Raw genomic sequence first — 14,730 nt, forward strand, 5'->3', positions numbered from 1 at the left:
CCACCTAGTTTTTAAATGAAAATTTCAGTTCTAGCTTCTCTTTGTGTTTAGTAGTCGAAAATGTTGATTAAAGAATTGAAAATGACATATTTGATAAAACTGAAATTAATATTCTAGAATTAGTTAATTAAAACCATCATGATACGTTCTCTAAAGACTAAAAATTTCTAAATTTCTAAGATCATAATGTCACTTCTAGGTTTTAGGATAGAGTCACAATTCTAGAATTTTGATTCAAGAATGAGCCTATAAAATAAAAAAATATAATTGAACGGCTAATTACTATGTCAGGTATCTCTCACCCCAGCCGACACTTCCATAAATTCTTAAACTTGGGTGAGTACCCATAAATTCTTAAACTTGGGTGAGTACAAAGGTAGAGCCAGAAACTTTTCATGAGAGAAGAGTTGAATTATAGTTTCAAAATTTTGATAGAGATTAATTTTCATATAGGATACATAAACTTTTTCAAAATTTTATATGTAAATTTAAAACTAAACGAAGTCAAGTGAAATAATCCAGTCATAAGTATTGCCTTTCAAGCAACTGTTGCTGAAGAGAAAAAGGCAGAGAATGTGACATTGGCACATTATACAAAAGTCGAAGTAATTAAGCAAATTGCTTTGATCGAGTCATAAGGAACAAATTAAGTTGGAAATTCAAGGTAAACAATAATGCATACTGATGGCAAAGATGACATTAAGTGGTACTTCTGACCAACTGGGACCAATATTAGGTGTGATTATTAAATTAAGTGGCAAGCCTTGCTAGTTACATATAAACTAAATTGATCCTAAAGCAGAATGTAGAACAAAGAATAACCAGCCAGAAACATCCAAGACCACGTCTTCTTCATGCATGTGAAACCAGCATCGCTAGGGATTGAACATGCACTAAGAATTAGAAACACTTGACAGTATGCAGAAAACAACAATGTAACCCATTCAAAGAGAAATAAGCCAACATCAGTGACAGATGGAATTCCGACCGGTCCATTTGGCATCCGTCTGCACCCTCAACCCAACTCAACGTCTCCATAATACTATCATGATAGCAGCTTTCTAATGAATCGAACAGAGGACATGACTATTATAAACCATCCGATCCGAATGGTTATAAGAGGTCTGTTTTGAATATCCGTCGGAGAAACCTGAAAATTAATAAGTTGACCTTATTTGGAATTTGTTATAAATATATATTTATCTTCGTTGGTTAAGCTTGATTTGTCAAAGTCTTTACGCGGGTTTATCCAGTCACAGATGGATCTCAGGCCCATTTAAATAAGTCTCTCAATGAGGAACATTAGGTTATTAATTGGATCCAGCTTTGGCATGAGGGTTTAGATCTGAATCTGGATTCAGCTCAAAATCTTGTAAGAATCATATGTATATATATGATTCTAAAAAGCTAGAATTACCATTCAATTTATATATATATATATACACTGAGCATAGTTAATTTTGTTTTGACAAATTTCTAAATATGTGACCCTATTTGAAAGTCTTCTCCAATAAATTGGATCCGATTAGGTCAAGCCTGTAAAGGCTGGATACCAAAGGAATCGCGACTGTTAACATAATCAAGCTTCCATTGGTGCATCTGCTGAGGTCTCCGTGGCCAACTTGAGTGATCAAGTTTTGCCCAGCTAAAAGGAAGTGATGCTATTGCTTCAAGGGCGGTCGGGCAAGCGGATTGTGTAGAAGGCGCATCATGGGCCTGATTTCTGCCAGTGTTATTCTCTTGGGCTGTAAACTGTAGAACCGTAACACTCTAGTTGATGGGTATACTATATCTCACCTTTATCCTATCACAGCTTAGGATCTTCGGGCTAGGGGAATGGAGAGGCCTTCAGGCCTTTTCTGGTAACCTCATGTTCATCAAGAAAAAAAAGAGATGTTGTTTTGATTCTGATTCATATCATGCATCTTAACATTAATTGTCGACCGTCAAGTCATAAAAGTTTCATCTTTCGGAGAAATAAATATGTTTTTTCATGCTTTTATGGTCTATAGTGTGGATCTTCAAGGTAATGAGGACTAAATGATTTTAATTGCAATTACTTAGATTATATATTGAAGGATGTGGACCCGTTCAAATTCAATACATTGGGAAAAGCGAAGACCATATAATTCCTAGTAGTTGATAAAACGTATCCACATTAGCTTTAGGCAGAGAAACGGATGACTTCAATTCAAGCTTAGAATTTGATCTAATTGTTTTAACTACTTTTGGATTCGTTAATGCATATGCTGTCTAGAAATATTAGCGTTTTGGAGTCTTTTACAAATGGATAGGTTGGTCTACATATTAAGAAATTTAGGCTTGATAAAAGTTTGATTCTTAGACTAAAAGTTATAATTATGGGTTTTAAAATCAGTAGTTGCATTATTGTTAGCTAAAAGAAGTTCATCTCTAACTTTTTTTCTATTTTTACAGTTTAATCATTTTGACTTCATCTAAGTACTGTTGTTACGTACATTGATGTGAAGTGATGCATGCGCAATGAGGCAATGTGATGCATAAGAATCAGATCTAAAATTTTGAAATATATAATATCCTTAAAAATGTAAAACAATGAAAAATAAGAAGATAAAATGATTTGGTAAACTAAACAATATGAAAACTACTTATTTATATTTTTCTAGAAATTGAAACTAATTATAGAGCTATGGTCTTTAACTTGAAAACCCTAAAACAGAAATAAAAAACATGTTGTTTCAAAGTATGAAAAGGTTTCATGAAAATTCAAAAACCAAAGGTCCAAATGCTTTTTTCGCTTCTTAGCTCCTTTCACCCTTGGTAGAGTTATTACGCTGAAGTGTGCATATGAAAGAAAGAGCATTTGATTTAGTAATTTCACTGAAAATAAAAACCTTACTATTTTTTCCTTTCATCTCCCAATGCAATACCCCTCATGACCATTGTGGGAGAGATTTTCTCCATTACTTTGTTTGAGAACAAAATACCAATTATCAATCTACAAACTGATATTACAATCCATGCCTGAGCACTCCATACCTCATATTCAAATGAAACAAAAGAATCAGATGGCAATATAAAAACATTTCACACATTAGCCACTCTCTCTTACATAATCAAATTCATTATCACATCGTTTCACAAACTAAGCAGTACCTGAGCGACGACGGAAGCCCTTCATCGCCACCAGCAAACCCCGAGCAAGACCCGCCGTTCTCTCTCGCTCTCGCTTGGGTGGTCTCCTCTGGCACCCGTTCGGCGCCCTAAGCAGCACCTGAACGGCGACGGAAGCCCTTCTTTGCCACCAGCAAGACCCACCGCTCTTCTCCTGCACACCCCCTTGGCACCCAAAGCAGCTCCTCTCCCCGACAAGACCCGGTGCTACCAGGCTCTCCATCTCAGTCGTTGCTTGTTCCTGAGCAGCGCCTGACCGGCCGCCTCATCATTCTTAGTTCTCCTCCCGTGAATGCTGCTCTTCCCCTTTCCCTCTCTATCGCTTGGGTTGCGTCTGCATTCATCCCTCTCTCACGAAGGCTTCACACCCATAGTCGGCTCAGCATTGGGTTGAGACCCTCTTGTCCGCCCCTGGTATGGCGATGGAAGCCCTTCTTCGCCACCAGCAGACCTCCTTTCTTGCAGCATTTTGGAGCCAGTGGGGTGTCTGATCATGAGGGGAGTCTGATAGAGAGGACTGGCTGAATCTATCGGCATCTCTCCTTCACCTTTGAGCTGTGCAGTAACTGTTTGATGAAATGTCTTTTACAGCTTGTGTTCTCTACACCGTCCTTGGAGCATTTTGGTAGCCGATCGGTCCTCATTCGGTGCGTAGCCCTCACATTGCGCTAAGTTGTGTCTCACCTGCGTGTGGGGCCGTGCTTAGCTTAGGCTTTGAGCGGGTCCGAACTCTGCTGCCCTTGGTAGTGGGTGGGCACACACGTGAGATTGGCTTCGTAGCTTCGAACTAGTCACTTTGCTCTTGCACGGGGTCGGTGTCATGGCAGCCCTTCCTCCTCCTCCACCTTTGCGACCACCGCCCGGGGCTTGGGTTGGTTGTCCTAGTCTTTGTGGTATCAGGCCAGGTAACTCCCTCCCCCTTAATTGCTTGCTTTGTCGTGTTGCAATCAATTTCATTTGCTCGCCTGAGAGGTCTATGAGGCTATGACATTGTCTTTCAGTTGGCAGTCTACCATATTCAATTGTGTTTTTGCCGGCTCACGTCAACTGCAAGACGCTCGCGGCCTCCTCCAGGCATTCTTCCCACCCGCACGTTGTAGCTTTCTCCTTTTGCATACGGGTGATTGTTCCTTGCGGCCGAGGCTCCCCAATGTGGTCTCTGTTGGTTGGCCGACCCCTTCGCCTTGGGGTGTCCCCTCTTCCCGGCGTGCTTCCAGACTTTGTCACCTTCTTCAGTCTGTCGCGTCTATCCGCGTTAGATGGGGCCAATGGTGGTGTCAGAGGTGTGCTTTCTCGAACGGTCGTTGGGCCGTCACGTGTTATCGATGTCGTTTTCCTGTTTGTCAGAATGATCGTCGCCTTTTTGGTCGGTGGCATGGCTTTGCAACAGTCGCTTCTTCCTTCTGGGTACAGGTTCCTCTGCTAGCTGTTTATCGATCACCTTCTTCGGATGCGAGCTCTATTTTCTTTGGCTCTATCAGACTTCCTTGGCCTGAGCCTGCTTGTCTTGGTATACGGGGTCCGCCTTTCTCGGTACAGGTCCCACGGATCTTCAGCCCAAGTAGTCTGCCGCACCAATGCTCTTCGATAATCGAGATCCCACCTTCACAGGTCCCGCCCTTGCTTCCCTCACTGCGGAAGCCAGCCCCACCTTCGTGATGGAGTCTAGCTTGCTCTATGTCGCGCTCCCCTAAGGTACCTTGCTTGCCCCTTCCTTTTTCAGCTTTGTGAGCTGGGGTTTCACGTGAGTCTACCTCGGGATTCCCCAACCCGGTGTTGTTTGCTGCTCAGTCTAACTTTGGCGACGTTCGGTCCTTTGCATTGTCACTATCGGCTGCCCGCCCGTCAGCAGGGGGTTGCTCCTTTGACCTCTGGCACTTCGTTACCCCCAATCAGTCCACCTCCCTCTGTTGCATGTATGTTGCTATTTACCCTTGTTATTGCACCCCCCCCCCCAACCAGGACCTCCTTCTTTGCCTATCTGCTTTGGGTTGTTTCTTTTGACAGTAGCTTTAGCACCGACTTTGCCTTCCCTGCATATACTACTCCCTCGACTCGATCGCGGCTCTCCTCGCAACCCCGCCTGCTCCCTCCCCCTATTAGCCCTACCCTCCCCCACATCCCTTGTGTTGACACTTTTTTCCCCGCCTTGCGGCCTGATCCCGTCCCCTCTTCTCTCCCCTGCTCAGTTGCCTGGTCCTACCACTAGACCTATTGTTTGTCCCTCCCTGCCCGATAGGTTGCCACCTGTTGCCCCCTTGTTGGATGTTGAGCTAGGCATCTCCCTTTTGGATGCGCTTGCTGCCCTTGAGGTCTATCTTCTGCAGAAGCGAATTGATTTGTTGCATTCCTCTTTTGTTGCCGCTATCGCACCGGCCTCCTGCTCTAGCCTGGCCAGGTTGCGGCGGGAATTGCATAGGATTGGGGCTTTCGCAGCCTCCATCCTCCCTCCCGGTGGTGCTAGGACGGCCAGGCGTGCGTCGCTTCACGTGGTTTCCCCATGAGGGTTGCGTGTTGGAATGTGCGGGGCCTTAGTGTCCGTTATCGACGTAGATTTCTCTCTTCTTCGGTCCGTCAGCATGGACCTTCGGTGCTAATCGAGGTTGAGTATCATCTCTCATGCTTGTATTTGTACTTTGTTGCGTCAACCATCCTTCGGGTCCCTACCGACTAATGGTGCCGCTGGTGGCATCCTGCTAGCTTGGTCTCCACCCTTTACGGGGGTTGTTGTGCATGTTGGTAGGTACATATCTCAGCTTCTCTCAATGGTCTCTGGCCCAGTTGCCCGATCTTAGTTACTGCGATCTATGGTCCTTGCGTTAGAGCTTTGCATGAACAGTTGTGGGCTGAGCTGCATCATGTTCGTCAGCTTGCTGCTTCACCTTGGCTGTTGGTAAGAGACTTCAATTGTTTGCTTAGCCCTACTGACTCGGCCTCCCCTATCACTTCTGGCTCGTCTATGTCTGCTTTTCGCTCGTTTGCTGATGAGTTCGGTCTTTTTGACGTGCCTCTGAATAATGGTAAGTTTACTTGGTCCATCAATAGGAACTCTCCAATTCCTGTTGGTCTGTATCTTCCTCTCGCTTGAGTTGTTCTTTGTTTTTCCTTCGTCGTCCTTGGTTTTTGGACTGAGGCACTTGTTTGATCATGCTCCGCTGCTCTTTTCCCTTCTTCGAGGTTGGGCTGGTACCGGACGCGTCTGGTTCCATTTTGAGCTTTGGTGGCTCCGAGATGAATCCTTTGTGGCTATCGTCCTTAATTGGTGTGCTCGCTCCGTCAGTGGTAGGTGGGGTGCTTTCAGGCTCTCGCGAAAGTTGCACTCCATCAGGAGGGAGGTCTTCGCCTGGAAGCGCATTTTCTGAAGCAGCAAATTTTCTGAGGTGACCGTCTGGGATGAGGAGATTCTATCCCTCCAGTCTTCTGACATTATTTCTGCGAATCAATCTTCTCATCTCCTTTGTCTACAGTATCTTGCCCATGAGTGGCGGATTAGGGAGTCTATCCACTGGCAGTAGCGTTCTAGGTTTGGTTGGCATGCACATGGAGACCAGAATTCTACATTCTTCCACTTGGATGCCTCTCAAAGGCTCCGTCAGATGTTGCTCTATTCCATGGTTATCGGGCGCAGGGTTTTTCTTGGTGATAACATTCTCCCAGCTTTGACCACTAATTTTCAGGATTTCTACTCTAAACCTCTTCGCTCCCTTGCCCCGCCGCCAGATCTTCACCTCTCCTCCCTCTCCGTCTCGTGTGCGATCTCTCTTGAGCGGCCCTTCCTGCACCAAGAGATCAAGAACACAGTCTTAGCCCTCGGCTCTGGTAAGGCGCCCGGCATTGATGGCTTTCCTATCGAATTTTTTCGTACCTTTTGAGAGGCTTGTAGCGCTGATGTGTTTGCATTTTGTTGTGAGTTTGCCTCCAATTCCATATTGCTTAAGGAATTTAATCAAGTAACCTGTGTCTTGGTGCCTAAGCGCTTTAACCCTACGGACTTCACCCACTTTCGTCCAATCTCCATCTTAGGCATACCTTACAAGATTATTGTTAAGTTGCTCTCTTTGCGGCTTACGCCTGTCATGCCTTTTATTATTAACCCCTTTCAGGTTGCTTTCATCAAAGGTCGGCGTTTGCAGGATGTTGTTGTCCTGATCAATAAGGTTGTTCACTCGCTATACTGTCTACGGCTTCCTTCCTTCATCCTTAAATTAGACATCTCTAAGGCCTTTGGCTCGGTTAGTTGGGAGTTCCTTTCTGACCTCCTCACCCATCTTGCTTTTGGTTCGTCGTTTAGACAGTGGATCCTTTCGCTTGTCACTGAGTCCCATCTTGCAGTATCCTTCAATGGTAAGTGTGGCGATTTCTTCTGTCTCGAGCATGGCCTCCATCAGGGTTGTCGTTATTGCCCTTGCTTTTCAACTTGGTGGCTGAGAGCTTTTCTGTTCTATTTCGTTACGCAACAGTCGTTGGCTTCCTTACACCGCATTCGCTCCCCTATTTACAGACCTCCTCCACCCTTCAGTGTGCTGACGACTTTCTCCTGTTTGGCAATGCTTCCCGCCAACAGATTGTGAAAACTTGGCTCATCCTTCGGGTTTTTAAGCTCATCTCGAGTCTTTCTATCAATTCCGCTAAATGTCACTTTTCCCTCATTTACACGGATCCGGCCACGGTACTTCTCACAGAAGCATGCTTTGGGTGTAAGGCTGCTAGTCTGCCCATAGACTACTTGGAGCTTCAGATTACGTTGTCGCCTCCCTTTTGAAATAGAGTGGAGCAGAAGCTTATTGATTGCCTTCAATGTTGGCAGGAAAAGTTGCTTTTTCTCCCAAGCCGTATTACTCTTGCTAGGCACTGTCTTGCATCTGTCCACCTCCATGCTCTGGTTGTTTGTTTGCCTCCTGTGGCTATTCTGAATAGGTTTGATAAGATTATTTGTAAGTTTATCTGGAATGGTGATCGGCCTTCAGATCGCATTGCGCATTGGGATGTGGTTGCCTATCTGCATCTTCTTGGGGGTGCTGGGGTTACCAATCTTAGTCGGGCATGCGAGTCTTCTCTGTGTTCTTGGTGGTGGCGTCTGGCAACTGAGCATTCTCCCATCACCCAATTCATTTGTTCCAAATTCGACCTGTCTTCCCTTAGTGTTTGGAATAGTTCTATCTCACACATTTCCCTCTCATTTTTGGTGCGACATGTTTTCTGTCATTCCTCTTTTCTTCCGCTTTGTTGACCTCTCATCGTTCACATTCTCATCCTGGCCTCTCTCACCTACCCATGAGTTCACTTTTTCTTCTTGCTACCTGACCTCCTTTGGTCATTTTGTTGTGTCGCTCCCACCCCGATCTCTTTGGTCTCCTGACCCCTCTCCTTGTGTCATTGCTTTTGTCTGGCTTCTTCTTACTGGCGGCATCAATACTTTTGACCATTTACAGTGCCTTGGCATTAGTTTGCCTAACCAGTGTCCCCTCTGTCTTGTCTCGGCTTCACCTTTTTACTTCTTGTATTTTCTTCTCTAGTGTCCTTACTTCTACATGGCATTCCATTGTTAGTAGTCTTCCAAGCCCACCATCCATTTGTCTTCTTTTTCTCTTTTGTCCTTCCCACTACCTGTCTGCTTCCTGGGGTTGTGTTTAGATGTTGTGGCTCATTTCAGCTTGGTGGCGCATTTGGGAGGAGCGCAACAACAGGGTCTTAAGGGGCACCTTCTCTTCGCCAGATTCTGTGGCTCGTATTGTGCAGAGGGATGTCCAGTTTGTCATTCGGTTAAGGCGCCGCTGTCCATCTGCAGTTGGGTGACTGTGCCGCTCCGTCTTTCCTCTCTCTCCCCGCCTCTCTTATTTTACTGTGCATTGTATTGTATATTTCGTTTTTTTGCTTCTGTTTTTACAGATTGTTTTTGTATCTAGGGGACTTATTGTCCCCAAATTACAGATTTAGATCCACGACTCCACATGACAAACATCTTGTGAAATGAGAAAGAAATGAGTTTAACATAAGAACTTACAAGTTGGCAACCAATAACTTATGAAATCAAATTGACAAATTTTGTTCCTTAAAATAAATCTCATGTCATATATTATCAATTCTAGATGTCTAATACAATATAGATAAACTGGTTAGAATTGGAAAAAGTGTAATATCATGAAGAACCATAAAAAATGGTTGCCCTTTAATCTATCATTCTGGTTGACAGACATCAACCATTCAACCGAGAAAAAGAATGAAGGAAAGATAAGATAGATACGAAATATTGGCTAGAGCTAGATGAAACCTTCACCAAAGGTCACGCAATGGCTGTTGGAGAGTTTGTCGAATGGCAAGGGCGTTTTAATGCCGTCGCTGAATGGAGGGCAATGGAAAAACCCTTTTTGCAAGTTGAAGTATAACATATGGATTTGGAAATAGAAAGACTTCTCCTGGCTCTTCAGAAATGCCAACAGTGACCATTTTCAAGACTCACTTTCAGGTGCACTCATCACGTATCAGATAGACATGCATCATCATGGTGTGTGCACATTACCTTGTGACGCATATGCATCAGTATGCCTCACCTTTACTTTTTAAGATGATTAATTGTTTGATGCACAATGATGTGTGTGCATCATACCTTGATGTGCATGCATCTAACAACACTGCATCAAAGTAGTTGTTTATTATATTAAAAATATTAGATAGTAAGTAGGATGTTCTTTAGAATAAGAGCCCATAAAATGGAAAATTATTTTAGCAGAATGGGTGATAAGCTGTTCGGAAGTACAAGAAAGGAAAAATTGGCAAGAGAGAGGAGAGGAGAGAGGGAAGATGGGGGGATAAGAACCGGTTCACTTGGCTTCCATTGCGGTATCCCTAATCACAAGAACAACACTTTTTAATACCATCAAGATATATAACACCCTCTAAGACTCAAACTAAAGACATGTCTTACTACAGACCACTCACTACGAAGCGAATGAGCTAGCCAATGGCCATGATACACGGCCAACATGAGAGGGAGAGAGGTTGTGCACATCACTCTTGAGCATATAGAAACAGAATGAGCTGAAAGTGCAAAATGCATATCTAAAAACCAAATTGTACAACACAGATAGAAATAGATATTTGAATTATTGAAAAGTAAATGGAGCAAATATGATTTCTCCAATAAAATGCATGAAAGTGTTCCCTTTGTTGCCCTGTAAAAAAAATTTGTTGGCCTTTCCCTTTTATGCCTAGTATTCTCCAATGTTCTTCATCATCTGATCTCAGTGGCGATTTATCCAATGTGCTTTTGTATGATCACTTGTTCTCCACTGGCATTCTCTGATGTCCAATTTTATTCTTGATGAATACTATGGTCCAACTCCAACCCCCATGCCCCCCCCCCGGTCGCTTTTGTTTGCCCTATTTCAACATTTAGTTTTCAAAAAAGGGGAAAACCCACGCACGAGGGAGGAGAAAACAAGAGACAAAGAGAGAGGGAGAGGGTCTGACAGAGAAAACGAGTGAGAAAGAAAGGGAGCACCGAGCACTGGATCAGGTCTGCAGGCTGCAGCCTGCAGGAGAGACCAAGAGACAACAGGCGCACTGAGCACGAGCACGCTACTGGCTTTAGGAAGAGGTGGGGCCATTTCCTAACTTTCTTCCATTCTTTATTATAATGGTCTTCATTTTTGTTGCTTAGTGAAATATGGTGAGGCCGTTTTTTTTCATTTCCCGCAATTAGTTTGCAATTTCGGCCATGCCATGTGAGATTAATAGATCATTAAAGCATAAGCTACAGAAGATACAGAGCTAGAGCTGCTGCTATGTTATTTTGTGTGTGAAGTTACAGAGTCTGGACAGAGCCTAGATTACAGCGGTTCCAAAACTCGTGGTCTCCTAGTTCAGCTGATTGGTAACAATAGCCATGCCTCAGTTCACTTTTTTTGGGGGTGGCTCCACCTTTTCCTTCAGTTGCCAATCAAGTAATGACGAGCGTAACTGGCTCTTTCACTTATGTGTAACACATTTACTGAGTGACTCTATATGAATCCAAACAATTGTCCTTTTTAACCAAGCTTAAGAAACATGTTGTAAGAATTAGTCGAATAAATTATATTCTACTTAGAATAGGAAGGGTCGCCTTCTTAACTAATGGCTAACCAGTACCAAGTACATTAACCTGTTCAACAGACCTGTAAGTATAGTGGATCCACAAATTCTGTGTCACATTTTTAGAAGCAGTTTTGCTCATAGGTGAACGACATATGCCACGGAATACTTGATTCTTTGTCACCTGGTTTACTGGAAGCCACAATCTTTGGCATTTTTCATCAATACCATGTCTATTAAAATGACAAGATGCCATCTTTTATAAATGCAAAACAATGTGAGAAGTACATGTGGTTTGAAGTACAGAGGTAGATCCATGAATATTTCAATATTCTCAGTATTGCAAAGTCATGTATCATGACTAGTGCAGATAACATTATAGGTACAGGATCAAGCATGAAACCTTCTTTTGTAATAACTCGGTAAGTGAGGTAAGGTGGGGTTTTAGAATACCCAAGAGTGAACATGCTAGCCTGTCAGATCTGACAATGTATATGAACAGTCAATTTGATTACTTAGGTCGAGTTTAATTACCAGTAAATGGGTTAATCTTTGGGTTTGGGTGAGCAGTAAAAGAATGTGCTAGCCTCTTGTCATAGTCCATGAGTCCAAGAGTTTGTAGGTCCCCATCTTCAGGGACCTTAAAAGCATCAGCTAAATACAACAAGAAAGAATTCTGAATTACAAAATATGGAGGGATAGAGATGCATTTTTCATGTGCAGAGATTAGCTATCAAATATTAGATGAAAGCCTGAAAGCCAAGTGAAATCAAAGGTGTATGTTTCCTAAGGAAATCTTGTCATTCTTAGGAGCTCAGAAGACATAGTTTTTAGCTTTTGATCTAATAGAAACACTTATGACTATTGTAATGAGTAGTCAAGCCTCTTGGGCAGACCCCTGTCATTACATGGACAAATGGGACATAAAAATTGGTTGACATCTTGGTTTGAAATGAGCTGTTTCTGTGATCTACTCTTCCATACTCAACTATCCAGCAAAAAAATCACAAATTTTGTGAGTTCACAATTTAACTCTCTCATGCTTGCTAAAGAGAAAGTTGAGGTACTTGATCCACACAGTTTCCACCTTCTAAGGTCTGTGACTCTGGGGAACATCTGAAATTCTGAATGTATCAAATGCTCCAAAGATTATTGCAACAAGATAATGTCTTCATAAACTCTGAAGAAACAAACGGTAACTCAATAGTCTATTAGTGAAATTTATAAAAGATGGTTCATAAAGGCCTAAAATCATTCTCTGTTTCATTTTTCAGACTTCACTCCACTCGTGGTAATTCGAAAAGCAAGTTAGCGAGGAGAGAAAACAACTCTTCGTTGTTCTACATAGAGCAAGAGGTTCAATAGGTAAATGTTGTCTTCTTTATCTGCTGATTATAAAGTGGTTGGTTCTAAATTCCTGTTTTTCATGAGTTAAAATTTTAGTACTTTCTTTAATGTGTATAAATCTTATTGTCTATTTTAAATTTCAGATTTTTTGTGTTAGCTTATTGAGGAGATGAAGAAAAATATTCAAGATTATTCCAAAAAGAAACAAGTTATTGATCAATTGAGAGAAAACCAAGAGGGAGAAAACCAAGATGGAGAAGACCAAAATGCTGGTTGTTTTTAGTCCAAAAGCTCTTGATGTTGTTCTTTTTTACTCAGATTCTACACCTTTTAAGTATTCAAAAATTGAAACTGTAGAAAGCATCATGCGTGATCCAGAGTTGCGACATCCTATATGGGAGATACCAATAAATAAGAGAGATGAAGTTAAGCAACCATATATCAATTATGGGTCATATCAGCATAAGCTTCATAGATAACCAGTGTCAGTGTCAGGTTCCTCAAGTCATTCTTGTAAATTTCAAGCTTCTTAGTTTCAAAGATTTCCATGGTTAGAATATTCTCCAAAGACAGATAGTGCATATTGTTTACCGTGTTATCTTTTCAGTACTCCACATTCAAATGACAGTCCATTTATTACTGAAGGATTCAGAACTTGAAAGAGGGTGGGTGGTAGTGAGAAAACATGTGCTTTTCATAGTCATGAAGGGACAAGTCAAAATTCGCCTCATAATATGAATGTGCGAGCATTTAATGACTTAAGTCATTAAAGCATACACATAGATAAAATAATTGAAAAGCAAAGTTCAGAGCTTATTTACAACAATCGCTTGAGATTGAATGTATCTGTGGACACAGTTCATTGGTTGGCATTCCAAACTTGTGCTTTTAGAAGCCATGATGAAAGTTCAAGTTCATTAAATCAATGTAACTTTATTGAGTTCATTAGAATTTTAGCTAATTATAATGACAGAGTTGCACAAGTTGTTTTGGATAATGCCCCAAAAAATGCTAAATATACATCACCAACAGTTCAGAAAGAAATTTTACATGTTTTTGCAAGTAAAGTCAAAGCTAAAATTATAGAAGAAATTGGTGATGCTAAATATTGTATTATTATTGATGAAGCTCGAGATGAGTCCAAGAGAGAGCAAATGGCTATTGTTCTTAGATTTGTTAATAAGCAAGGTCAAGTTCAAGAGCGATTTTTAGATTTTGTGCATCTGAGGGATACTACAGCAGTTACATTGAAGAATACATTTTTCACTTTGTTGTCTCAACAAAATCTTAGTATTCAAGATATACGGGGTCAAGGATATGATGGTGCTAATAACATGCGAGGTGAATGGAATGGATTGCAAGCATTAATTTTGAATGAATGTCCTTATGCATATTATGTTCATTGTTTTGCTCATAAATTACAACTTGCACTTGTTGCAGCTTCAAGAGAAGTTGTTGATGTTCATAGCTTTTTTGAACAGTCGACATATGTAATTAATGTAGTTAGTGCAAGCAGTAAATGCAATGATGAATTGCGTGAAGCTCAAGCAAACGAAATTGCATTTAGAATTGTCATAGATGAACTTCAAACAGGAAGATGACTTAATCAAAATGGATCACTACAGCGGTATGGTGATACTAGATGGGGATCTCATTTTTCATCCGTCTGTAGTTTGATAAAAATGTTCTATGCAACATGTGTAGTATTGAAAAATTTAAGAGACAATGGATCAACATATCAAATACGGGGTGAAGGTAATTCAGCTTACAAAATGATAACATCATTTGACTTTGTATTTATTTTGCATTTGGTACAAAAAATTTTGGGACAGAGTGATATTCTTTATCAGGCATTGTAGAGGAAAAGACAAGACATTCTAAATGCAATGTTTGGTTTGTAATTCAAAAAAGTTTCCACAAGAACTTAGAGAGACTGGTTGCGATTCATTTATAGATACTGTGGGAGCATTTTGTATGACACATGATATCTCTATTCCAGATATGGATGCTCAATATTTTGTAAGAGGATCACGTTCTAATCATGAACGTAATTTCATTACAGTGAGACATCATTATCATGTTGATATTTTTATTGTTGCTGTTGATTCCCATATGGTAGAGTTGAATAGTAGATTTAATGAGAATTCTATGGAAATATTT

This window comes from Nymphaea colorata, chromosome 9 (assembly GCF_008831285.2).
Source record: "Nymphaea colorata isolate Beijing-Zhang1983 chromosome 9, ASM883128v2, whole genome shotgun sequence".
NCBI lineage: Eukaryota > Viridiplantae > Streptophyta > Magnoliopsida > Nymphaeales > Nymphaeaceae > Nymphaea > Nymphaea colorata.